General features: G+C 39.4%; 1 long non-coding RNA gene across 1 annotated transcript in view; it reads right to left on the bottom strand.

Annotated features, from left to right (window-relative positions):
• Positions 1–4,298: 4,298 nt before the first annotated feature.
• Positions 4,299–27,394, bottom strand: part of LOC106006680 — a 38,724-nt gene continuing 15,628 nt past the window's right edge. The window contains exon 3 of the long non-coding RNA XR_001180945.2: positions 4,299–7,021. This is a non-coding gene — a long non-coding RNA (uncharacterized LOC106006680). The remainder of the gene's footprint in view (positions 7,022–27,394) is intronic.

The following is a 27,394-nucleotide window of genomic DNA, read 5'->3' as shown; positions in this document are numbered from 1 at the left end:
TTCCTTCTGAAGTGTTCCATGTCTTAGAATATGTAACCTTCTCCAAATGTGTGAGTTTTTTTTATTTGGCTCCTCTACTGGGGACCCATGCAGCTCATTTTCTGCTCTGGGGTGTTGGGAAGACCCAGAACCTCAATGGGTCCCTTCTTGTCTGGAAGGGACACAGGAACGGCATTGGCTCTGTAACAGAGAGCACAGCAGCAGGCATGCCAGTGCTTGGCCCTTAAATCTGGGGAGACTGGGTCAGCTAGTGCTATTGGAACACATTGCCAACGGCATGGATAAATCTGGATACAAGTGCCTCATTGTCCTATTGGAACCATCATCTGCCCCTCACTGAGAGGACTGGATCTCATGCAATTCCCACCCATCTCATGCATATAGATGTAAAAACTGACTACAATCATATGACATGTAATATTTACTAATTACACAAGTAACTTTTTATTTATGCAAGATTTATTTATTTATGCAAGATTTTATGTTGGTCAGTTTTCATTTTGTCTGTTTATAGTTGGTGAGTAGGATAATAGGAAGGAAGCCCCCCTAGTCTGTAGGTCAGGCAGAAGAGGGAAAGGTGAGGAGAAAAACCCTGTCTTATTAGGGCTTGCATAGCCAGAAATTGCACTAGATTGGCCGAATATATTGGTGGTTCTCAGTGTTGGGTCAGAATCACCTGCGAACTTTGCATACAGTGCAGGTTTTCAAGTCTTATCCTACTTCAGTGAGGATCTGTATCCTTTTTTAACTCTCCAGGTAGTAGTACTCCAATATGTAGTCAAGTTTCAGCTCTCCTTGCACTAGCTCATTGTCTTGAGGTGGATATCATTGCTGACATTACAGAATCCCAGGCTGGGATTTCTAGAGGTTAAGCGATTGGTTCACATTGGGCTGGAAGATGGGGAGGAACTTAAAAAAGTAATTTCTAACGACAACAAAAAAGTAATTTCTGCCTGAGTTGGTGGGGAGTTTAGAAGCTTGGAGATCTTAGTTAATATTAATGTGACACTGTTCTTGCTCATTTTGGTGAGGACTGATAACAGTATGCTTTAAAAAAAGTATTGAGCACTGGGTGTTATATGCAACTAATGAATCACTGGACACTACATCAAAAACGAATGAGGTACTATACGTTGGCTGACTGAACATGAAACAAAAGTGTTGCACATTAAACCAAGAAACAAAGCTCAGTATTAGTTTACCACCTTATATTATTAGCCTATTTTTTCATCAAAAATTTCAAATATTATATGTACATAGTTAAAAAATAAAACAATGAAGAGTATCTCCTTCAATATTAGATGTTTCGAATGCATCCTGGGGACTGGCAAGGGGAATGTTTGTGTACTTTTTAAGATACGTAAGTCATTTGAGCTGACCTCCACCTTTCCCCTAACCTTAGCCTCGTTAGTTTTCCACTGCATACAGAATAAAATGTAAACTCCTTCACACGATCTAAAAGACTCTTCATGATCTGGACCTGCCCACTTCTTTAACTTTTTTCTACCATCTCGTTTAGACCAATTTTACATCCCTGGCTTGGTGCTGTCTCGAGGTTCTTGCACTGGATTATTTCTCTGCTTGAAAGATCAAGTCTGGCTTTCAGGGCTTTCCTCAGCCAGTTTATACAATGTGTCCTTTAGTGTGGCTTATTTTCTTTAGGGTGCTGGTAGCTCTCCCAAGTATCTCTCTGTTTAATTGTACAGTATAGGGGCTCCTGGGTGGCTCTATCTTCGGCTCAGGTCATGATCCCAGTGTCCTGGGATGGAGCCTCACATTGGGCTCTCTGCTCAGCAGGGCGCCTGCTTCTTCCTCTCTCTTTGCCTGCCTCTCTGCCTACCTGTGATCTTTCTCTCTCTGTCAAAATAAATAAATAAAATCTTTAAAAAAATTGTACATTATATTTCTCCTCCACACACAAGTAGATTCCATGAGAGTAAGGACCTTGTCTTTTTTGTCTATGTTCCTATAATACCTAGAAAAGATTGGTGCCTGGTGCATATTTGTTGAATAAATGAATATACCTTCCCAAGGACACACAAACATATATACACACACAGATGCAAGTATGAAGACACACGCACAAAGATATTTACGCCAATAGAATCATGCTATCTTTAAACACAAAATTAGTTATGTATCTTTGAGATTTTTCCAAAAAAACAGATGTTGATCTACCTAGCTTTTTTCTTTTCTTTTCTTTTCTCTTTTTTTCTTTATGGCTTAAAGATCTGTAGGATATAAAATTTAGCTAAAAATAAAAAAGCAAAAGGCAGAATGTAATACTCTTTTGTGGATGTACTATGATTCATTTACTGAGTCCCCTACTGATGGATAGTTTGCTTTTGATTCCAAGAATTTGCCTTTTCAAAACTGTAGCATGTATACAATCATGGTATCTTGGAGTACTTCTGTTTCTCTCTTATTCAAAATTTTTAATATTTCAGGTGCACACGTATTTGAACATCATTTTCCAGAGTCATTGTATTATGTGACTGTTATTGCTGGTGGGGGGGGGCAGATGTTATTAATTAACATTAATACCTGAGGATTTTCAAAAATCAGTAAGACAATTTTTAGAGAGAAAACACTGTTCTTTTTACTTTAGCTTCAGACTTACTGTAAATGATATTGTTCTATGTGAGATGCCAATTTTTAAATGAATTTCCTGGAAAAGGAAGAAGTATTTCCCTTATTACTCTGACTTTTGAAATAATAGCAAGAGTCAGTTAACTTCTCAAGTGTAAAATTCAACAGGGCCCATGCCGGCTGACCCATGAGAAATTTCAAAAGGCTGGCTAATGCATTATTGATTGAAATTTTTCTAAGTAGTTCTAGTAAGTGGGCAGTCCTAGGAGTGGGGCAACAGGGACAGGGCTTAAAGCAGACCTTATTGCATGTCCCCTTCTCTGCCCCACCAGTCCTGTTAATCTAGTGCTATTAGGTCATGAGGAACACAGACAGATTTGGTGGCAAACAGCTGCTTAAAGGACCAGCCCACCCGCGGACAGGGGAAAGCAGGGAGGGAGAGGCGGTTTCCCCAGCTGCACTGGGTGGTTGAGAATAAGGTGGGCTCACACTGAGTGCTCATGGGTAAGACTCAGGTCTGACTTGCCAGCAGAACCATCTCCTGCCTCACGCCCCCGTGGGTGCTTCCCCGCATTCCAATTCATCTTTCAACAAGAGATGAGAAGGGGAAACATAGATGGCCCAGGGCTGTTCATCTGATCTGCATAGCCTAGAAGAGTGTTTCTCAAAGGGTGACTTTTGTACTTCTCTGTACCTCTGGACACACTCCAGTTTATCAGTGTTTCTTTTAAAGGCATTTGCGTAAGCCTGCTGCTCCCAACCCCGGTCTGTAGGTCTGTAGCTTATCATCACCACCCTCTGGGCAGTCACAAGTCACAGTACCGAGAAGTCATGACCAGCTCCCCAAGACCTGGCAGGACCTGCCCTGTCTGAATGGCAATTCCAAGTATTTACACCACCAGCACCAAGAAGAAAACAAGCCAAGGGAGAATCCGTGTGTGCCTTAAGCGCTTTAAATGTACAGTGAATTCTCATACTTTTAAGTGTGGCCACATGAATATTTTGAGCCTTATCAATCTGGTTAGCAATTCCTCTTTCCTCGGGGAGAAGAAAGGGTTTGGCATAAGGTGGGTAGAGTGGCAGATGTATTTTCTCTTCTATATCTGGACTGAGTTTAAAAAGAGAGATTTTCCAAGTAGAAATGCTAGAACTCAGTTTCAGCAACAGACGTCTGAAGACGGGCTCTTTTAAACCACCTTGGTGTGTTCCCCTCCCTTTTGTCTTTCTGTACTGTTTTTCTGTAATTGCGATTTTTTTTTTAAACAAAATCTTGGAAGGCCACATATAATCTAAGTGACATACGTGGTGATGTGACGTTAGGAGTACTCTTCTCTATCTGGGGCCTTTTTCTTGTGCTAAGGGCTAAGGCTCCATGAGATGCTAGAATACCTCAGGAAGAAGATGACGTCACTGACCAAGACTTCACATTCCCCAGCCAGATGGAAACCACTTTGTGAGATCGCCCTTACCTCACCCATCTCCTTATATCCTCGTGCTTAGTATGGCAGGTGGTAATGGTAATTAGTGTGGTATTGAACTCTAAATATGTGATGAAATGTGGACAGGTTCTTTTTTTTTTTTTAAGATTTTATTTATTTGACTGACAGAGATCACAAATAGGCAGAGAGGCAGGCAGAGAGATAGGGGGAGGCAGGCTCCCTGCTGAGCAAGAGCCTGATGCGGGGTTGGATCCCAGGGCCCCAGGGTCATGATCTGAGCCGAAGGCAGAGGCTTTAACCCACTGAGCCACCCAGGCACCCCTGTGGACAGGTTCTTAACTCATATATGAACTTTGCAAAATGTGTGCCTTTGAGCGGGTTTTGAGCATCTCATTATATATTCCCATCATGCCAGTAGGCTCAATTGCATAATAGTTCCAAAGGTTCTACCTGCCAGAGTCTTATCTGTGTTCATGTTGTATTCTAGAAGACTCTGGAAGGATCTGATACTTAGGGAGAAAGGGCTTGTTGTGTTAGCAGTAACTATATGCATTTGTTCATTTTCTATTTGGGAAAATTGCTCTTTCACCAAGATATTTATAATTTTTTAAAAATGACACTCATTAGATGGTAATGTACTGATTTCTCTTCCAAACAGGAAGAATGAATTTAATCTTTTTATAAAGAACCTATTATTACAGCTAATGATTTGTAGGTCACTAATTACTTTGCTTGTGGTTGATGAGGCGGTGGTGGGATCTGAAGGTCCAAGACCTTACTCCTCTAATTATAGATATATTCCTTTCAATGATAACTGAAAATTTATTTGTAAATATTATTTTATAAGGAGTTGAATCATAATTAAAGCTCTGTAGTGCATTATTTTGTTTCATGTAAGTTTCCATTTTATTTTATCAAGTTTTTTTTTTTTTTTTTTTTTTTAAGCTAGGTGTACTTGTACTTTCTTGGTGAGTGGATTCCTTCTTGGGTATAATAGTCACACCTCTTTCATCCTAGCAGGGAAGAAATAAAGAGGCGAAGATTACAGGAAACAGGAGTGGAGTGTTACATAGCCCACTTTGTGAGTAACAAGGAGAGAGTATGGTCCAAGGATGGATTTGTCCCAAGTAAATGTTTATTTCTCCAGTGTGGTTGTAGGTAGCCTATCAGAGATAATACAATAAGCAGAGACGAGCACAGTTCAAAATGACCAGATGTTTTTTCTATCAGAGTAAATTTTAACTTCAAAGACATATTTATTTTTATATTTAATTTTTGGTTGTATGGTCTATTTCAAAGCTCCAAAATGATTCCAGAATTACTTTTCTGTACAAGATTTGAATAACAACTTACGTATCTCTGGAAGGTTAGAGGCAAAAAGTATGACAGGCACTGGGAAATCACGGCAGACAGCAGTGAAGTGATTTCACTTTATGTCATAGAATTCTCGTGCTTTGACCGAAACTAGATTAAGAGATGGTGGCATAACGGAAGGAGGGAGTAGGTAATGTAAAACTGTAAGGGGCCGACAATGACGGGAAAGAAGACTACTTTAAGAATGGGCATTTCATTCTCCTTTCCTGAAAATTCTAGAATGATGCTTTTCAGGGAATGTGCAAACAATGATTTGGAGGATGACAGCATTAAGACTTCAATGATGACAAAGCTTAGTACAGTTCAGCATGCCACAGATAATTGAGTATGCATGGAATGTTCTTTAACACATAGACCAACTTTTCCCATCACCCACCATGTACAATTTCATGTTTTCATGAAAAGATGGCAATAAAAAAAAACAAATAACTAGGAGATAGGCTGTTTGTTATTCTTTCTTAATTTTGTTGCCATTTTGAAATCTCTCAGGCTTTGCATTTCTTTCTCACATTTCTCTTTTTCCCTTTTTCTTGGCCTTGGGACAACATTAGTTAATTCTCTAGTTGTTTACCCCTTGAATTAATTATCATGAGTTGTAGAGACACACGTTCTGCTCTCTGTTGCACATCATTAAGTGGCATCATTAAAACATTAAATTATATCAGGGTGAAAAACACTTGTGAGTTCTGCTCATTTATATACCATCCTTGCAAACTCTCCTTGGGAACAGCCATCTGTGCAAAGATCTTGATGAGGAAAGAGAAGAGAAGTTTATAGATTATAGACTCTGCACAAACACAGTTGAGGAACTCCGTGATAACTGTTGGCTCACAATGACTCCCCACAATGCTCTAACATAGTTTGAGTAAGATTATGGCCAGAGCTCCACTGTCTCTCACCTTTAAGAAAACTATGTTCGCATTAACTGGGGAGTATATACAGTACTAAGTTTCCTACTAAGAGATACATGTTACAGTATCTGTTAGAAAGTTACTGACAAAGTGAAGTGTGGCTACAAAGAGCTCTAAATCTCTACTCCAGGTGGTTGGAAAGAGGGAGGGCAGCAGTGGGCAGAAGTGAGGTTTTTTTGGAGGGTCTTTTGTCTAATGGCTTTACTTTGGTTTGGCAGAACCTTAGAATTAGGTCAAAGGTCTATATCTGTCATGCAGTAGAGCTCCTCGTGTCAGGGTTCTGATGTAGGAGATCTTTGTGTAAATCCTGGGTTTGCCGTGTACTCTGTGTAAACTCGAAGTCTCAGTTTCCACCTTTGTAATACTTCCTAAAGTTGTCATGATGATTAAATTTAATCATGTCTGTAAAGACACTCAACTAAGGCTGCTCACTCTTATTTTAGTGATGTAGGTACAAGTTCAAATGCAAATCACGATGCTTCTCTTCTGAGGGACTGTAGATGAGTGGTTGGGAGCGGGCGATGAGGAGATGGCATGGAGGCACCTAGGATTTCATGCATCTCCTAGAGTTCATATTGCTCACTGGCTTTTCAACTTTTCTTTGCTTCCTTTTGTTCCAGAGCTGTAGCTGTAAGAGTCAGCAGTAATGGACTGGTGAGTAGGCAATCCTCAGGTGCTACACATCTCTCAGCCATAAGGTGCTAGCATCTGGGTAGGTAGAGAATTACTCATTGTTAAAAGGAAGCCAGAGGCTCTAAGTCAATCCTATTCCTTACTGAATGCAGAGAAAAGATTCTGGGATATTAAACTAAAGCAAAGAGAAGATTTACTAAACGTGGTGTTACGGGTTTAATTGTTTCCCACTCCCACCCCCAAATTCATATGCTGCCATCCTAACCCTCAGTACCTTAGAAGGTAGTTTATTTAGAAATAGGATGATTGCAGATGGAGTTAGTCAAGAAGAGATCATACAAAAGGAGGGTGGGCCTTTAATCCAAGATGACCAGTGTCTTTATAAAAAGGGGAAATTTGGACACACACACACACACACACACACACACAACACCATGTAAACATGAAAGCAGGGATCAAGTTCATGCATCTATGAACTACAGATCACCAAAGATTTTCAGCAGATCACCATAAGCTGGGAGAGAAGCAGCACAGCCCCCAGAAGGAACCAAGCTTGCTAACATCTCCATCTTGGGCTTCTATTTTTTTTTTTCCTTTTCTTCAGTGTTTTTTTTTTTTTTCCTTAAGATTTTATTTATTTGAGAGAGAGAGAGAGCATGAGCCAGGGGGAGGGGCAGAGGGAGAGGGAGAAGCAGACTCCCTGCTGAGCTGGGAGCCTGATGTGGGGCTCTATTCCAGGACCCTGGGATCTTGACCTGAACCAAAGGCAGATGCTTAACCTATTGAGCCACCCAGGCGCCCATGTCTTGGGCTTCTAGATTCTAGACCTGTGATACAATAAAATTCTCTTAAGCCATCCTGTTTGTGGCACTAGCCCTAGCAAACCAATACACACACGTAAAATTAATCTCCATTTCTCTTAAAGCTGGGAAGAGGATGAAGCAAATGAAACACTTGCCTCAGCACATTTAAAGGGCACCACAAAAAAAAGGCCCTTACTAATGAAAATAAATAGTATCTGAATGCAGTATTTTTTTAAAAATTGAAAGTAATGCAAAAAATCAATGCCCCAAATATCAAAAGTTTAAAGAGCAATAGGATTAGTAACAGCTTCATGCTCAGCATATTGGAGCATGGGGCAAAAGAAATGAAAAAATTAGTAATGCTGTGTTCATAGTATTCTTAAAGAACACTAAACTTAAAGAAACATTAACCTACATCTCGTGTTTACTGCGATATAAGCATCACAATCAACACCTTTATACATCTACACTTTTCTAATGATTCCCTCAGGCTAGATTAGGAGAGAAATTTTTAGGCCAAAAAATGTACAGATTTTATGATTTGATACTCATTGTTAAACTGACAAAATTTCGTTTTCCCCATGGGTTTATGGATACCTTTTTCTCCTGGATATAGTTTGGTGTCTTGAATATTTCACTTATTTTGTGAATCACCTGTTTACGTCCTTTATATATTTGTTTGGGTTCTTCATCTCTTTCAAAGTGTTTTATTTAAAGAGATCTTACATTACGGATATTATCTGGAGATTAACTCCTAGTTAATGTTATATATATTGCTAAAGTTTTCTCCAGTTTATCAGTCGTTTGTGGGGCGTTGTTTGTTTGTTTGTTTTAGGACTTTATTTATTTGAGAGAGAAAGTGAACAGGAACAGTAGGAGGGACAGAGGGAGAGGGAGAAGCAGACTCCTTGCCCAGCAGGAAGCTTGATCCCAGGACCCTGGGATCATGACCCAAGCTGAAGGCAGACACTTAATTGACTAGGCTACCCAGGCGCCCCAGTCCTCTTTTAACTTAATTTATGTTATGTTTTACTCAACCAGAAACCTGAAGGTAGGTGGGAAGAGGAGAGGAGTAGAGCAGAGAAGAAGGTAGATTCTTTTCATAAGGTTACGAGCAGACTAATAAGCATGAAGGGCAGGCACCTGAGGTCAGAACAGGCCACAACAAGGAGGAAGAGCTTGTCACTGTATCTCTTCACTCCTGAAGAACTAAATCCAAGTCTATCTACTACACATATACTGACTGACTGGCTTGTGCTAATGAATTCCACTATTTTTATTTTTTTTTTTTTTAACTTAAGCCACTTTGAGTTAAATTTTTGTAATGTGTAGGCAGAAAGAGTCCTGATAAATCAGGCCACATAATTTGGGGAATATAATTTCTTTTTCTGTTAAATACAAGGAGAGATTTCCAGGGAACCTTAAGAATTGAAAAAGTAGACGACTTCATTTTCCTGATTTTGGAGGGCAAAGGCTCAGGTGGTGTTTAGACAGACTACTTATAAATGAGAAGATAAATTAGGATTTTGACATCAGAATCATGGAAGCTGTTAGTATTTACGCATATCAAAGCTCAAAGAGTAAAGGCTGAGTTGGAACTGAGGGTTAAAGTTTCTGTTTACCCTCATGGAGGTTTGCCTCCAGGGAGAAAATATGCTGAGCCTATTGACTAAGCCTTCTGGCTTTTTGGCAATTATTTTTATTGTGTAATACTATGTTGACATTTGGTTTTGAATACTGCGGTCTTCTGGGTGGGTTAATAGGAGTCCTCCCTTGGGACATGGAAGAGTACCAGGGACTGAGCTATTATTATTTCACTCTAAATTTAGCCATCTCTGTGCAGCTCTGTGATGATGCAGCCAGGACTTTGCAAACTACATTTCCCAGAATTCTCTGCCTGTTAGGCTCCTCAAGTAGCAGGCCCTACAAAGGAATTGGGAGTCAGGAGGAGGAGGAGAGAAGGGATTTTCATCCTGCTGGCTTGTTGTTCCTCTTAGAAAGGCCCCTACATCAGCATTTTGTCGTGGTCTCCAGCTTCTTGTACTACTTTTCTTGTATGTCTCCTCAGAGGTACCTAGAGCAGCCAGGTCTTCCTCCTTTGAGCTTCTAGGCTCTGATAATGTAAGCTGGTAGCCGCATTTAGGATCTCTGTATTACCTCAGTGTTTCTATTTTGCTGTTTCGGCCAGCAAACACCTGTGTAATTAATTCCTTACATTTAATTCTCTTCCTGGCTAGACCTTAATAGGTAATAATAGGATTGGTTCCAGGAAACATATCCTAAAAGATAGATTTCTGGAATTGGTTCAGTTATGTTTCTTGGCTTTAAATACACTGCTTAGGGGCACTGAGTGGCTCAGTTGGTTAAGTGTCTGCCTTCAGCTCAGGTCATGATCCTCGGGTCCTGGGATCGAGTCCCACATTGGGCTCCCTGCTCAGCAGGAAGCCGGCTTCTCCCTCTCCTGCCCCGCATCTGTGTTCCCTCTCTTGCTGTGTCTCTCTCTGTCAAATAAATAAAATCTTAAAAAAAAAAATCCGAAATACATTACTTGGGGAAAAAAGGGGGAAAAAAGGGGGTGGGTTACTAATAATCCATGACATGCATTGGTATCATGATTAGGTAAATGACCTCTTGTGGTTGATTATGATGCAGTGTTTGCTGAAGCCAATACCTGGGAGACCAAGTAGCTGTCCTCATACTTTTTTGTTTTGTTTTGTTTTGTTTTGAATGAAAACCGCCAACTCTAGAAGGGAGGGTAGCTGCTTTTGACTGTACTGGTGAGTTGACTGAGAGAAAAAATGACCAACTTCCAGCCTTTAAACTTTCAACTAAAGATACTGTTGGATAATCAGAGTTTCTATAGCAGCCCCAAAAGACTCTCTTATTTTTCTGTAGCCACTAAGCTGACTTTGCTGCAGATTAGTCCATAATTTAATTGGGTAGGCTGCAGAATTACAATACCAATTGGATTTATAACCTGCCAACTTCTTACTGGAAAGATTGGGAAGGAGTAATACCTGGAATGGGATATCTGTGTAAACTCAAAGCTGAGAGTCTGAACCCTTGAGTTTTTCTGAGACTCTGTTACCACCAAAATCAACTCCTCCCACCTCACCTTGTCAACACCACCTCTCACGGTCTTTATAACTTGAGTCAGAACAAGTACAAGGTATGAGTCGGGAGGGCATAGTTATGCTAAAAATAATGGCAAAATTGTGTTATTACATATTTGCAGAAACATGGCTAATTTATGTGGGAATGGCTTTTCTGATTGTTAGATTGAGAGGAATGAAATATAACATTGGGTTAGGCTAAATTTACTGAAGTGTGTTCATAGAGAGTCTGGATTCAGGCAGCTGAAAGTGGCTGTTACTGTTTGGCCAATTGACTGAAACTTGAGCTCACTGGTTGTCTACACTCAATGAGGTTGAGATGTCAGAGCTTTTGGGAGTAGTTTTGCAGAAGAAATCCAAAGGTTTACAGAGTTGCAAACTTTGGAGTAATCATAGACAGCCTCACACTTCTCCACCTGCTTCACTCTAACCCTACAGAGGGCCCAGTGATGACTTCCTTCACGTAGGCATGGAGAGATACATCAGTGAGAGGAGCTCAGCATCTGTTAAAGACTGCATGATTGTGGTAGATGTTCTCTGGAGGCTAGGGATAAAGGCATCAGAATGCTTTGACTCTCTTGATGTAGGAAGACAGTGAGGCCCTTCAAATTTAAGTTTGTTGGGACTAGAAGTAGAACCAGAACATGTATCTCTTGATTTCCAGTCTGAGACCCCTTCATTAAGCCTCATTAGGTCCAAATCCATCAAATCTGTTCTGGCATATACTTCAAGACTCAAAGTCACTTTGGTTTTACATGTATATATTCACACATACTTGTTTTCTTCCTCACATTTGACTTACGAGGAGAAAATACTGAGACAAACTCTAACATCCAGAACCAAACATGGCAGTCCATTACAGTAGTGACTGCATGCACGTTTTTGCGGCTATCCAGCTACAAAGGCAGCACTGAGCAATTGTAAGAGATCCTATGACCTACAAAGCCTGAAAAGTTTACCATCTGGCCCTCGATGGAAAATGGTTGCCTACCCCTGCTCTAAAATTAAGAACACTGCAGATAGGGGCGCCTGGGTGGCTCAGTTGGTTAAGTGACTGCCTTCAGCTCAAGTCATGATCCCGGAGTCCTGGGATCGGGTCCCACCCACATCAGGCTCCCAACTTCATGGGGAGTCTGCTTTCCCTCTGACCTCCCCTCTCATGCTCTCTCACTCTCTCAAATAAATAAATAAAATTAAAAAAAAAAACCACTGCAGATAAAGTTTAAGTTTCAGGTGATCACTCTTCCTTTTGTCAGCATAAATTTGATAATACCGTGTTTTTGTGTTTATAGATTATTTGTCAATTTAAATAATCTGTGATTTCTCTGGTCATTAAGAATGATGGGGACAATTTTTCCAGAAGACTGAACAGAATGACTGACTCCTTGAGAAGGTGGGCAATTTTGTCTTCCCTTTTTTAATTTTTAAATTTTATTTAATTAATTTATTTAAAAATTTTATTTATTTAGGGAAGAGAGAGAGAGCCCGAGCAAGGAGAGGGGCAGAGAGAGAGAGAGATTCTCAAGCAGACTCCATGCTGAGCATGGAGCCTGATGCAGGGTTTGATCCCACAACCCTAAGATCATGACCTGAGCTGAAATCAAGTGTTAGAGGCTCAACCGACTGAGCCACCCAGGCGCCCCTCACCACCTTTTAAAAGTAGGCTCCATACCCAGTGTGGAGCCCAACATGGGGCTTGAACTCACAAACCTGGAATCAAGACCTGAGCTGAGATCAAGAGTCAGATGCTTAACTGACTGAGCTGCCCAGGCACTCTTGCCTCCTTTTTCACAGGTAAATCGTAAAGAGTATGATACCAGAGAGAACTTTTACGGGTCACTGGTACTATGCAAAGCTGCCTCCTGATGCCCCTTAATCCTGATGATTAAGAGGAAAATTTACTTTTATAATTGCTAACATTCACTATCTATCTTTTTAAAGATTTATTTATTTGAGAGAGAGAGAGCGAGCTAGCAGGGGAGGGACAAAGGAGAGGGAGAGTGAGAGAATCTCAATCATACGCCTCATGGAGTGTGGAACCCCATGTGGGGTTTGATTTCACCACCCTGAGATCATGACCTGAGCCAAAACCACGAATGTGATGCCCAACCGACTGAGCCACCCATGTACCCCAACGTTCACTATATTTAAAAAAAAAACAACTCCTTCAATATAACTCTGTAGACCAACCACCTAAAGACAACCATTGTTAGTTGTTAATTTGGGTTCTTGATGAGCATTAGTTTTCATTGAAAAATGCTAGATAAAGACAAAGACTAAATGGAGGCATTCATTATTCTGATTGTTTCTAGCTTAGCGCCACAGTAATATTTATAGCATATGTAGTCAATAAATAATTAGTTGTCACCTCCCTCATTTTTTTCTTGAGGAATGTAAGATTGCATGTATTTTCCACAAGTCAAGAAACATGCTTATAACCAGGACAGGCTATTATTTCCTAAATTACTGAAGTCACCCTGGAGATGAAGTTGTTTTGAGATGATTGATTTTTTTCATTATCCCACCAGCCTGAATATTTACTGTTGTGTTCTTTTTCACCATTCATATTTTTTAAAAAATCTCTCAGGGAAATAGAAACAAAAAATGTCCCTAGGATCTGTCTCCATTTTATGGCTGCTCCGACGCACGCCCTTGTCTAGCTTCTGTCTTTCCTGTGGAACTCCATCACGTCGTCTTGGTCAGATTTTTCTTCCCAAAAAACACCACATAAGAATGCTTCCTGATGGACGGACAATGGGTACTGTGTCAGTCTGAAGACCTACTCCAATGCCTTTTCTCAAGTGATTAAACAAATATACTATTTGAATAGTGATTTGATTCTTCCTTCAGCTTTGATCCCCTTTGCTTCAGTGAACACTGTATTAATGTCCCGTTGCTGAAACAAATCACCTCAAGTTCAATGGATGAAAGTGACACACATCTATTAGCTTAGAATTTTTGGAAGTCGGAAGTCCAGACTGGTTCTCACTAGTTGGAAATCAAGGTGACTGCAAGGCTGTATTCTTTTCTGGAGGCCTCATGGGAGCATCTGTTTTCCCACTTTTTCCAGTATCTACTTCATTCCCCTTCCATCTTCAAAACCAGCAATAGCCTGTTCCGTCTTTCTCACGTTGCAATACACTGACACCGACACTGAGGGCTCCCTGCACATTTAAGGTCCCTCGTGATTACATTGGGCCCCCCATGGATGACCCATGGTGAAGTCTCCCAGGTCAAGATTCTTAATTTAATCACAGCTTAAGTACAGTTCAAAGTCCCATCGGCTATGTGAGGCAGCGCATTCACAGATTCTTGGGGATTAGGACATGGGCGTCTTCCTGGTGGGCGTATTACCCTGCCTGCCACAAACAGGTTCACGCAAAAGAGTAGATAATGTCTGAAATGGACCAGACTCATTGGGGAGATTTTGTTTTCCTGTTGCTATTTCTCAGTTATACTAGTTTGCTACTTCAGCTGTCACCGGATAGAATACATTTTGGGGATAAAATTACTATTCTTGCATGCCCCTTTTCAGGGCTGGCCTGAGGCAAATTGTGAACCCGCAAATGAATTAGTTTGGCCTGTCTATCCCCCCTCACCCTCCCTGAGTCCTATTTCTTCCCTCCCAGAACTCTGCTCTCGTTTCTTACTTGTAGTCTTCAACTAATCCTCATAAGGTATTTTGTAATAGGAGCTAAAAAAATGATGCTCCTACAGATATTTTTACATTATCAAATGGTTTTTGAAAATTAAAAGACTTCTAAGTGTTTAGGACATGGAGTGGAACTATATGATCCAAAATCAGTAATATACTGATAGTAAATTATATTAAAATATTTACTCATCATATGCTATGCTAGTCCCTGGGGAGATTCAAAAGGAAAGTTCAGTTCTCAGTAAGTTGTTAATCTGGTCCATTGAAAATTCATATTATTGGATCAGAGAGCTTTCAAACCACCCATGTAAGTTCTAGTCCATTTGAGCTATACTATCATTTGCAAAATTAGGGTTTAAAACTAGAATTTTTCTTTATGGAATTGCTACGGACCTCTATTTACCAATGGTTGCAAATTTACTAGTACAAATGTGTCAGGGGAATGTAGCCTTCAAATTTCTTATACCTTCTGGTGGCAGAATTTGGGGAGGAAGTGGTGAGACATAAACTTCAAATTTGCCATTACCTAATGTCTTCTGGTTTGAATATTCTTCTCTGCATGATTCAGATTCTTAGGTGTAAAATTGATTTTCCCTCCTTCTCTATACTTCTAGAATGGTATTTGGTTGCATTTGGGGATGAGACTTATGTGACCACATGATTGTAGGAGGCTACATGGGCCTGTAGATTTTAGCTAGTTTTCACTGTGGAGTGGCCATTCTGGCTTTCTTCGTAGACATCTGCTGAAATGCTTGTGTGGTCACTTGGACACATGCTGGTATATATCCTGGTCCCAAACATGTTTCCAGAGGAGAAAGCCACGTATTTTGGCTTTGCATTCCCACGCTTTTGCTGATCCTCCAGCTCTCAGATTTTGGTCCCTTTATTAGAGCGTGTGGAAACCACTAGGTCTCCTTCATCCCTTGTGTGTGGGGGCTGCAGAAGACCTGCATGTTGCTTCAGGCTCACTTGGCAGCATTATTTCTTCTGCATCATTCTGGATGAGGTTGTATGTGGCCCCCCAACTAGGGGCATACAATCTTTCAAGTATTGCAGGTAAGATTTCCAGGAGACACACTCTGAGGTGGAGATTTACATGCAGAAGTTTGTTGGGGAGGGCTCCCAGAGCCTACAGCTGGGTGGAAGTAATAGAGGAATGATCAGAGCAGGATAGAAGTGTGATAGAATGCCACAAAGTCTCCTAATCCTGTAGAGAGGCTTTGGAGCTGAAATAAACCGTCAAGGTGTCCTGAATGAAGGCAAGGGTCTAGGAACCCTCTATTGACCAGTACTGGATCAGTATTAGACCTGCATTGACCAGTCTTTGGGTGAGACTTGCTTCCTGCTGACCTGCCCCACCCCCCCGGGGTCATTCCCTTGCATAGTGGGGCTCTCTTCAGCTGAAAGCAGTTTCCTGAGAAATATTTAGTTGTGAACTGTCAGACATCAATATCGTCACCACCTAGGGAAATGAGTGCATTAGTATTGGAGAAGGGAGGAACTGGGGACCACACCATAACATCCACTATCCTGGGGAAACATGCCATTAGCTACTCCTGACTCCCAAATAACACACTTGGGATTGGCCCTCATCAATCTGGATATTTCTACTGTGTCTCCATTCCCCCACTCTGTCTAGGCAGTCTGCCCTGAGAGGCAAAAGAAGGGGCATAGTCATTTGGTGTTTTTTCTTTATTTCCTTGTCATTTCATTTTCTGTACTCTCCCTGGACAGTAAGTGTGGGCTTTCTTTTGTCCTCCTCCTCTCTCCGGTGGACTTCTCCTATATCATGTTCTCAGGAATGGTGAAGGATCTGAGAGTTTGCCCTACTCTCAACCCAGCAAGTGAGCTTGCCACAACTTCATGATGTCTGGCTGAAGACATAAGACATCCGAGTCAGAGACTGAGGGCTTTATTACTCAACGCATGTGAGGTAGTATGAACTTTTTGCTAGTGCCCACTTCTCCACATGCTCCAGGTCCCATGGGAGAAGTGTTGATGGCCCTACCTGAGTGCTATGTACACAGTGGATTTATGTCACAGATGAGGAACTCCAAGCTTAGGAAACCCCTAATCTTCCCAAACTTTGAATCAGAGGGAAACATTATTTTCATTTTACTAGGCAGCAAACAAAACTACTCTGTGCTCCAGAGGAACACATTACTTCTATCTTTCAAGACTGTTCTTTATAAAGTATCTTAGAAAAATAGTCCAGAATTAGAAGATGGTCAGTGCCTCTACTGTGATGTGATGTGAAGAAGTGTGAAGATTTGTGGAGAATTGTCTCCTAACACACACATCCCTAACCCATAAGCATTTTTTATAGCTCAGCCTTAAAGGTTAGAGGATGTATTATTTCTGCATTGTGGAAGAAATGATAATCAGTGTTTCCTAGGCTTGACTATTGTTACAAGAGCTTCAGAATGCTAGAAACTAGGGATTATTAAGGATAAAATATATTGGCTTGCTATCACCCAAATATTGCCCAAATTATCTATTTTTTAAATTTTTATACATTTTCTATTTAAAACTTAGGAAGATCACAACTGTATGATGTTTGTAACACACAGATATTGTCTTGTCTAGGACCATAATGATCTAAAGACTGCATTTACCTGAATTGGCAAATTATTTCTAGGAGTATTTCATGGCTGTGTTTTGTCTTTTATTCTGACATATAAACTGTCAGGTAGTAAAGTAATTCCTAATATTAGTCAAGGGTAATTAACATTAGCCACTATAACAAATAATTCCCAAGTTTCATAGCTTAATAAAAAAAAGTTTCTGGGCGCCTGGGTGGCTCAGTGGGTTAAGCCGCTGCCTTCGGCTCGGGTCATGATCTCAGGGTCCTGGGATCGAGTCCTGCATTGGGCTCTCTGCTCAGCAGGGAGCCTGTTTCCCTCTCTCTCTCTGCCTGTCTTCCTACCTGCTTGTAATCTCTCTCTCTGTCAAATAAATAAATAAAATCTTTAAAGAAAAAAAAAGTTTCTCTTCTTACTCAATCACAGAACAGAGTATTTCAGAGGCTCCCCTGCGGATTCTCCACCCCCACACCCCATGTTGAGTCAGTGACCCAGGGGTTCTACTTTTCAGTAAGACCCCCAGACACCTTCAGTGGGTACCCTTCATTTGGGCAGCTGGCTAGCAGAGTGTGGAGGACCCCAGGGGATGTTTTAAGAGACCAGAAAGTGAGGTATATCACCACCCATATTTCTTTGGCCAAAACAAGTTACACAGTTACATGCAAAATGTGGGGAAATATGATCTTCCCATTGTCGCTGTCATTTTCTTTAATAAGAATCTGTCAGTCAACAGTATTTATTGGTGATCAGCTTGGTGCATATCATTGTATTAAGCACCATGAAAACAGGAAGTCAAATTTCCCTTGCATGGATCTAGAAAAGTGTTCAGGCAAGAAGTCATTTTTGACTCATTCTTTTTAAGTAAATCTTTTTTTTTTTTCTTTTAAAGATTTTATTTACTTGAGAGAGAGAGAGAACGTGCACAGCAGGGGTGGGGAGGTAGAGGGAGAAAAAGACTCCCTGCTGAGCTTGGACCCTAATGGGGGACTGCCCTGATGTGGGACTCGATTCCAGGACGCTGGGATCATGACCTGAACCAAAGTTAGGCAGCACCCAGGAGCCCTTACGTAAATCATTTAGTTAATAGGTCGAGTCCAATGCTCCAATGCAGGTTAGTTTTTCTGTTTCGTTTGTTTGTTTTTTAGAAATTAGGGGTATATTTAACCCCAGAAGTGAGGTATAAATTATAGTATGTGTATCAGATAGCATGTTTTCTGGGTTCAAATATTAGGTGCCTAGATCCCTGGTAGTGATTGCAGACTGTCCTCCATGTTCAACAGCTGAAGCCACAGAAAGGGGTGGGCGAAAGCAGGGTAGGGAATTGGGTATGCCAGTTAATAGGCTAATTCTTTGCCTAAGCATAAAGAAAGATACTGTGTGTTAGGCAGTCAGTGACGACCTAAAGGAGGATGAGATCGGGGCTAGGGATCTGGGTCACGAGAAAACTATATAAACAAACAGAAAGAAGTGACAGGACATGATGATTGCCATCAAATTGGCAAGAACTGTTCTATAAAATAAGGGGAGCAGTGAACTACTGTGATCATGGAATATGTGATGATCTTTATGGTTAAAGAAGAGAAAACACAAGTTAGAAATTACTATGACCTCCTTTTTTGCTGCAACAGACACGAGTATATTTTCAACAGACTTGATGACCAAGCATTTAAGTAGCTGCTTGCCTTCTGAGGTTTAATTCTGTCCCCTCCCCCAACCCCCATTCTTATTTTTTAAATGATTCAGATAGTCAAGTAGCCCAGTGATGGTAGTGGGGAATTACTATTTGTCGAATGCCTGTTATATGTTGAGAACCACGATGACACTTAAAAAAAATGTTTCCTATTTAATTCTCATGAGGATGCTTTGAGACAGACATGATTATCCCTATTTTAACAGAAAAGAAAAATGAAGCCCAGTGAAGCGGTATAACTTAATGAAGGACACATGACTAACTGTGGAATTGGAGCTAGAAACCAAGTCTTTGGACATGGTAAAGGGTTTACATTAAAATGGCGACATAAATTTAACTGGTTATCTGCCAGAGATGGTTGATATTTTGAACAGTTTATAAAGCAATGTAAAGTAAAATAAAAGATTGCTTACTTGAACTCTAAAAAAAAAAAAAAATGAAAGAAAGGTGAAATGTTGAAATGTATTGATTTGGCATCATGAAAATATGTGTACCTCTTACTCTACCGTTCAGGCTCTCATTCTCTTTCTCTTCTTTTCTAATTTATATCTCATCAATTTCTGGAAAAGCTTTGATGGAAGTTCTTGGCTGACTCCCAGGAAAGTAATAATGTAGTTAAACTGTTTTCAAATTTCTAACTAAATAGATTGCTTGCACCCAGATTGTGAAGAACCGACAACATTGGTAATAGAAAAATATCCATGTAGGTAGGACATGCTTTTGTGCCTCATATAAATGGAATCATATTATTTACATTTTCCATAGCCAGCTTTTGTGTTTGATATTACATTCTTGGGATTCATCCATGTTGTTTTGTGTAATATGTAGTTCTTTATTTTTTACCACTATATATGAAAATTCCATTCTACACATATGCCACTATTTGTTCATCCTTTGTATTGTTGACAGACATTTAGGCTGTTTCCAGGTTTTTGCCATAACAGTAAGTTCTGGTGTGAACGTTTTTTTACAGGTATCAAGGTACACATATGCAAGTGTTTCTGTAGGGGATATATGTTCTTAGGAGTATAATTGCTGAGTCATAGAGTAAGGGCATCAGCTTTATTGGATAATGTCATAGTGTTTTTCCAGAGTGAGTGTTGTGTCAATTTACACTCCCTACAGCCATGTAACAGATTTGATCGATTGATTGAGGTAGGGTTAACACACAGTGTTACATTAATTTCAGATAAACAACGTTGTGATTGGACAAGTCTATAGTGATGCTATAGCCATGGAACAGTTTTGTTTTGGGTTTTTTTTAAGATTTTATTTATTTATTTGACAGACAGAGATCCCAAGTAGGCAGAGAGGCAGGCAGAGAGAGAGAGGAGGAAGCAGGCTCCCCGCTGAGCAGGGAGCCTGATGCGGGGCTCTATCCCAGGACCCTGAGATCATGACCACAGTCGAAGGCAGAGGCTTAACCCACTGAGCCACCCAGGTGCCCAGCTGTGGAACAGTTTTATTTGCCCCACAACCGCATCTTACACTTACTCTTGTCACTTGACTCTTGCCAGTCTGGTCGGTCAGTGTAGTTTAAACTTGTATATCCTTGAGTAATGATGAGATTAAACATGGTCTCTTATGCTTTTTGGTCCTTCATGTTTCCACTTCTATTACTATCCAGGACCCTTGCCCATTTTCCACTGGGTTATTCGTCTTTTTATCATTGACTTGGACAATTTTTTTAAACATATTTTTGAGATCGTAATCCATTGACAGTACTTGGTGACACAAATCTTTTCTTTCAGGGTATGATTTATCTTTTCATTTTCTAAATGGATTTTTTAGTAAACACAAGTATTAAATGTTAATCTAGTCAAATTTATCATCTTTTCCTGTGTAGTTTGTACTTACTGTGTTGTAGTTAAGAAAACTTTTCTACTCTAAGGTTGTAAGCATACTCTCATATCTCTTCAAATATGTTTCATTTTTAACACATGCTTTTCTTAATATATATGTGTGCTTTAGAAATAATTTATTATTTTTCCATATGGTTCAGAAATTAGTATCTATCAAATTGGGGTGTTCTTTCATATATCAGGTTTTATGACTTGTATAACCGAAAAGCAGCTCCCTATTTTTAGAATATTTTTAGCCTCTTATTATGTGGTTGTGATTAAATGTGTTTTCGTTGAAAACTGAATTGTGGGGGCACCTGGGTGGCTCAGTGGTTAAGCCTCTGCCTTTGGCTCAGGTCATGATCTTGGGGTCCTGGGATCAAGCCCCACATCGAGCCCCACATCGGGCTCTCTGCTCATCAGAGAGAATGCTTCCCCCACCCCCTCTCTCTGCCTGCCTCTCTGCCTAGTTGTGATCTCTGTCTGTCAAATAAGTAAATAAATAAAATCTTTAAAAACAAACAAACTAAAGTGTGGTTTTTAAGTTGAATTAATCTAGATCTGGTGAGCAGGAAACAGGAAAGGTATAAAAGATAACTTTGATGAAAGGAGACCAGTTAGAAACTTATCACAAATTTAAATAAATGAAGTTCTGAATTGTGACAGTGACAGAGTAATGGAAAGGACAAAAATGTGAGAAAACTTGAAGAGGAAGAACTGAATGTATTTGTCAAACAAATGAATATGGAAAGCAAAATAAGGTAAGTGGGAAGTGTGACTACAGGTTTTTTTTTTTAATTTATTGATTTTATAAATATAGAATGTATTTTTATCCCCAGGGGTACAGGTCTGTGAATCCCCAGGTTTACACACTTCACAGCACTCACCATAGCACATACCCTCCCCAATGTCCATAACCCCACCCCCTTCTCTTGACCCCCTCTCCCCCCAGCAATCCTCAGTTTGTTTTGTGAGATTAAGAGTCACTTGTGGTTTGTCTCCCTCCCAATCCCATCTTGTTTCATTTATTCTTCTCCTACCCCCTTAACCCCCCATATTGCATCTCCACTACCTCATATCAGGGAGATCATATGATAGTTGTCTTTCTCCAATTGATTTATTTCACTAAGCATGATACCCTCTAGTTCCATCCACGTCATTGCAAATGGCAAGATTTCATTTCTTTTGATGGCTGCATAGTATTCCATTGTGTATATATACCACTTCTTCTTTATCCATTCATCTGTTGATGGACATCTAGGTTCTTTCCATAGTTTGGCTATTGTAGACATTGCTGCTATAAACATTCGGGTGCACGTGCCCCTTCAGATCACTATGTTTGTATCTTTAGGGTAAATACCCAGTAGTGCAATTGCTGGGTCATAGGGTAGTTCTATTTTCAACGTTTTGAGGAACCTCCATGCTGTTTTCCAGAGTTGTTGCACCAGCTTGCATTCCCACCAACAGAAGGGTTCCCCTTCCTCCGCATCCTCGCCAGCATCTGTCATTTCCTGACTTGTTAATTTTAGCCATTCTGACTGGTGGGAGGTGATATCTCATTGTGGTTTTGATTTGTATTTCCCTGATGCCGAGTGATGTGGAGCATTTTTTCATGTGTCTGTTGGCCATCTGGATGTCTTCTTTGCAGAAACGTCTGTTCATGTCTTCTGCCCATTTCTTGATTGGATTATTTGTTCTTTGAATGTTGAGTTTGCTAAGTTCTTTATAGATTTTGGACACTAGCCCTTTATCTGATATGTCGTTTGCAAATATCTTCTCCCATTCTGTTAGTTGTCTTTTGGTTTTGTTCACTGTTTCCTTTGCTGTGCAAAAGCTTTTGATCTTGATGAAATTCCAATAGTTCATTTTTCCCTTGCTTCCCTTGCCTTTGGCGATGTTCCTAGGAAGACGTTGCTGTGGCTGAGGTTGAAGAGGTTGCTGCCTGTATTCTCCTCAAGGATTTTGATGGATTCCTTTCTCACATTGAGGTCCTTCATCCATTTTGAGTTTATTTTCATGTGTGGTGTAAGGAAATGGTCCAATTTCATTTTTCTGCATGTGACTACAGGTTTTGATATTGGGTAACTTTGGGTTTAGGAAAAATGATTATTTCAATGTTAAATTCTTTAAAATTGATGTGGTGACATGTATTGATTTACAAAGTATTTATACTTTGGAGGGATGTTTTTAATAAACTTTGTTGGTTTCCACATTCTTATTGTTTCATAGGAATTCTTTATATATTCTGGATACGAATCCTTCTCCCAGGATGTGTGTGTGTGGGGGGGGAACTGTTATTATTTTAAATCTTTTTATGGTGTATTTGAGGAACAGATGTTCTTAATTTTTATATAGTTAAGTCTATCAATTATATTCCTTATGTTTGCCCATTTTAAGAAATTTTTCTGGACAGGGAGGTCATGAAACTACTTTGCTATATTGTATTCTAATTACAGTTTTAACCATCACATGTAGATATTTAATCCATCTGAAATTTAATGTTGTGTAACGCTATCAGGTAAGGATACACCATCAATTATACCTCTTGTGGATACTCAATTGTTCCGGTACCACCTTGAAAAGTCCATTTGCCGCTCATCGATTTTTAGTACCACCTTGACCATATATCATGTGATAAATGTAGGACTTTATTTCTGAGCTTTTTACTAGATTTCATTTCTCTGATTGTCAGTCTGTGTCAACACCACCTAATTTTAATTTCTGTAAGTTCATAAAAAATATATGTAATAGGTCAAGTTTTCCAAACTGTTTTTCTTCTCTTTCAGTAGAATAGCATCTTGACAATTTTTTGATCCTTGAACTTCAATATAAATTTTAAACTAGGGATGCCTGGGTGTCTCGGTGAGTTAGGCCTCTGCCTTGCTCAGGTCATGATCTCAGGGTCCTGGGATTGAGCCCAGTGTTGGGCTCTCTACTCCCCGGGGAGCCTGCTTCCCCCTCCCCCTCTGTCTTCCTCTCTGCCTACTGTGATTTCTCTCTCTGTTAAATAAATAAATAAATAAAACCTTTTAAAAAAATATTAAATTTTGGACTAAACCTGTTAATGCATACACACACACCTGATGGGATTGTTGTTGCAACTGTTTCAAATTTACATAACAATTACTATGAATTACTACAATTACTGTGAGCTATGAACTTTGTGATATAAGTCTTTTAGTTCATGAGCGTGATATACTTGTTGATTTATTTAGGTCTTTAATATATTTAAGTAAAGATTTATATTTTTGTCTATAATGGTTTTACATATTTTTATTAAACTTCCTTCTGAGTATTTAATGTATTTTTATTTTAGTTTTTAAAAATCTATTTTTTAACTCTGTATTATTGGCATATAAAATGCAATTGATTTTTTAAAAAAGATTTATTTATTCTAGAGCAAACACACTGCAGGGAGGAGCAGAGAGAGTCTGGACCAGACTCTGCACTAAGTGCAGAGTCCAATGTGGGGCTCAATTTCAAAGCCCAGAGATCATGACCTGAGCTGACACCAAGAGTTGGACGCTTGACTGACTGTGCCAGCCACGTGCCCCGTAAAATGCAATAGAGATTTACTCTGCACATTTAATAAACTCTTTTCTTATTCTAGAAATTATTTATAGATTCTGTTGGATTTTCATAATAGTCATACCACTTAAAATGATAATATTTTAATTTCTTCCCATCTTTAGTGTTTATTTCTTTTATTCCCTTTAGATACTAGCTAGAGACTCCAACACAAAGTTGAGAAAAAGTGGACATTCTAGTCATTGTTTTGATCTCAAATGGAATGTTTTTTATTATTAAGTATGATGTTTAGTGGTAGTTTTTTTTGGTAGATCAGGTGAAAAAGTTTGCTAATTAAAAAATAAAAAAAAAAGCCAAGGCTGAATTGTTGGACTGGAATAAGAGAAAGGAAAAGGGGAAAGAAAACAACACTGAACTTTTAATTCCAACTTTTATATTTTTAATTTCCAAGTGTCCTATTTAATTCCATCCTCCCTCCTTCCTCTCTCTCTCATTGTCTCTTTTAAAACCAGTTTAGTCTTTTTTTAATGTTTTATTTATTTATTTGAGAGAGAGAGAGAGAGATCATGGGGTGGGGGAAGGGAGAAGCAGGGAACCTGATGCCAGGGTGAATGCCAGGACCCTGGGATCATGACCTGAGCCAAAGACAGATGCTTTGACCCACTGAGCCACCCAGGTACCCCATGACCTGAGCCAAAGACAGATGCTCAACCAACTGAACCACCCAGGCATCCCTATCTGCTCAAACTTTTTGAGGCCTGTATTGGCAATTTATACCTCCAGTGACTATTTGCATTTGCTTTGCCAAACATTGGGGAACCCTACCAACATAGATACGCTTTAGATTTTCTTGCTTGAGGATTTTTTGTTTTTTATTTTTTATTTCATTTTATGTTTTGATATTCCCAGGTAGTATGAGCTCAGGTGAAGGCCAGCTTGTGGATATGAATTCCAAGGGAGGATTTAATAATGTTTCCTTCTACCTAATACCACATTTTATAATAAGCCATTTTCCCGATTGTCTCCTGGATTTATTTTTAGTTCACATATACCTTGTGGGTGTAGGCCTCTGGGGTACCTGATTTATTAAGACATCTCCTGTTAGATTTCTCATCTTGGTCAGGTGCCTCTTAGGATTTGTCTCCTGTTACCTATAAATACAGACGCTCAAGTTCACCTTCATAGGCAAATGTCCTCAAAGTGAAAGCCAAATTCAAAGCTCAGGTTACTTCTCTGGATTCCTATATTCATTTAGGTTTTGGTTTCTGAGCGTCCTTATTCTCTTGCTAATATAGGGATGTACTTAAAAATTTAAAAATTATTTTAATTATTTTTAGTGGGAGGGTTGGTCATGTGTCAAGTGTGTCATATTACTGGAAAATGGATTTCTTAGAGTCTTTGAAAATAACTTATCCCTATAATAAAGTTGCATTGGTATGAAAAGATTGGGGGTATCTGTATGAATAATACATAGTATAAATATAAGATCAGAGACTAAACACTTATTCAATTATTCACTCTTATACATATTCACTGGGCATTCTGTGAGGTGCTGTGTTACACTGCAGAGGAGATCAGTAAGTATACGGAATGGTCCCTGGACTTTAGAGATTGTTTATATCCTTTATAGATATAATGATAAATTCCATAAAGGTGATATAAACTAAATACTCATACCCAACTGGGGAACTGAAACAAATCACTGCAGAAAGTGATACTTTATCTTAATCTATAGGATAGACAGAGAGAGATGAATGGCCGTTCATTCCAGGTAGAAGGACCAAAGAGCCTGAAAAAAGGTGCAGAGTTAAAAAAGCATGGAATGATTTTGGATAACTATATGCTTGACTGGATCATAATGACTTTAAGGAAATGGTTAATGATAAGAAGGGAAAGTCAGGCTGAGGCCAGAGTGTGAAGGGCCATGAATTCTAGGCCAAGCAATTTGAACTTAAATTAGTAGGGGGACTGAGTTATTAATAGATGAACCTCTCCGTTTTATATAGTTTTAAAATGTGTCATTTATGGGAGACTGATAGTGGAATCAAGACTTACTCAGCTAATCTCTTGCAATTATAAATAGGTAAACTAATGATGTATGATATGCTGGCTAATTGAAAATAATAGTGAGAAAATAAATAAAAAATAAAGCAAATATATAAAATAAATAAACAGGGGTAAAAGAGGCTGGGCTGAAGTATGGGAGTGCCAGACAGCAATATGTGGATATTTTATTCTGGTTCCTGAGGATAGTGGGATGTTATTAACATAATTACTTTCATTGCTTAGAAAAAAAATATTTGTTTTCTGAATAGGTTTGAACCAACGTCTTGATATTTCCTTCCATGAGTTAAGATTCAAGCCCGAGTTATAACTCTAAGGACACAATATTTAGAAACTAATATTTCCCTCATTTTACTGGGCTGGTTCTTACTCAAACTATTTTGATCATTTTATCTTATTTTTTTGGTCATGATATTAGTTTAATGGAGCATCCCTATAGATTTCTTAGGTCAATTCATTTTGCTAATAAGAAAAAGAATCTTTAAATGCCAATTAGGATTTGTGGTATCAAAATTCAAGGTCTGCTTAAAAATGCTAAGGATCATAAAATTATCAAAGGAATATTAATAGACATACTACAAATGGCTAATGTAATTTTTATTTCTGAACTGAGATGAAAACTGAGAATGTGTAAGGGGCACGTGGGTGGCTTAGTCGTTAAGAGTCTGTCTTCCGCTCCAGTCTTGATCCCAGTATCCTGGGATAGAGCCCTATATCTGGCTCCCTGCTCAGCAGGAGCCTGCTTCTCCCTCTCTAGCTCCCTCGTGCTTGTGTTCCCTGTCTTGATATCTCTTTCTGTCATAAATAAATAGATAGATAGATAGATAAATCTTAAGGAAAAAAAAAAAGAAAGAAAGAAAAATGAGAATGTGTCTTTCTCCACTCCACTACCAAAACCTCATTAGGTTCTGACCAGCCTGTGGGGAAGTGACACAGCTGAGACTTTCTCAGGCAAAATGCATTAACATTACAAATGAAAGTTGCTCCAAATCTATCTCAAGCAGCATTTTCTCTCAGAGGTATAGTAAGAATTACATTAGCAGTGCAGTTATTAAGCTCTGTTGAATAATTCCGTATTTTAGAAAAGGAAAGTGACCTTTTGTATCTCTCAGAGGGGTAAGAACCATACAGATATATTTAAGATAAAGCTAATTGGGACAGGCTACCAGATT

Source organism: Mustela putorius, unplaced genomic scaffold, assembly GCF_011764305.1.
Source record: "Mustela putorius furo isolate JIRA1106 unplaced genomic scaffold, ASM1176430v1.1 tig00003845_pilon_pilon_pilon, whole genome shotgun sequence".
NCBI lineage: Eukaryota > Metazoa > Chordata > Mammalia > Carnivora > Mustelidae > Mustela > Mustela putorius.
Note: the sequence above shows the minus strand (reverse complement) of the source record. Positions and strands in the feature narration are given on the sequence as shown.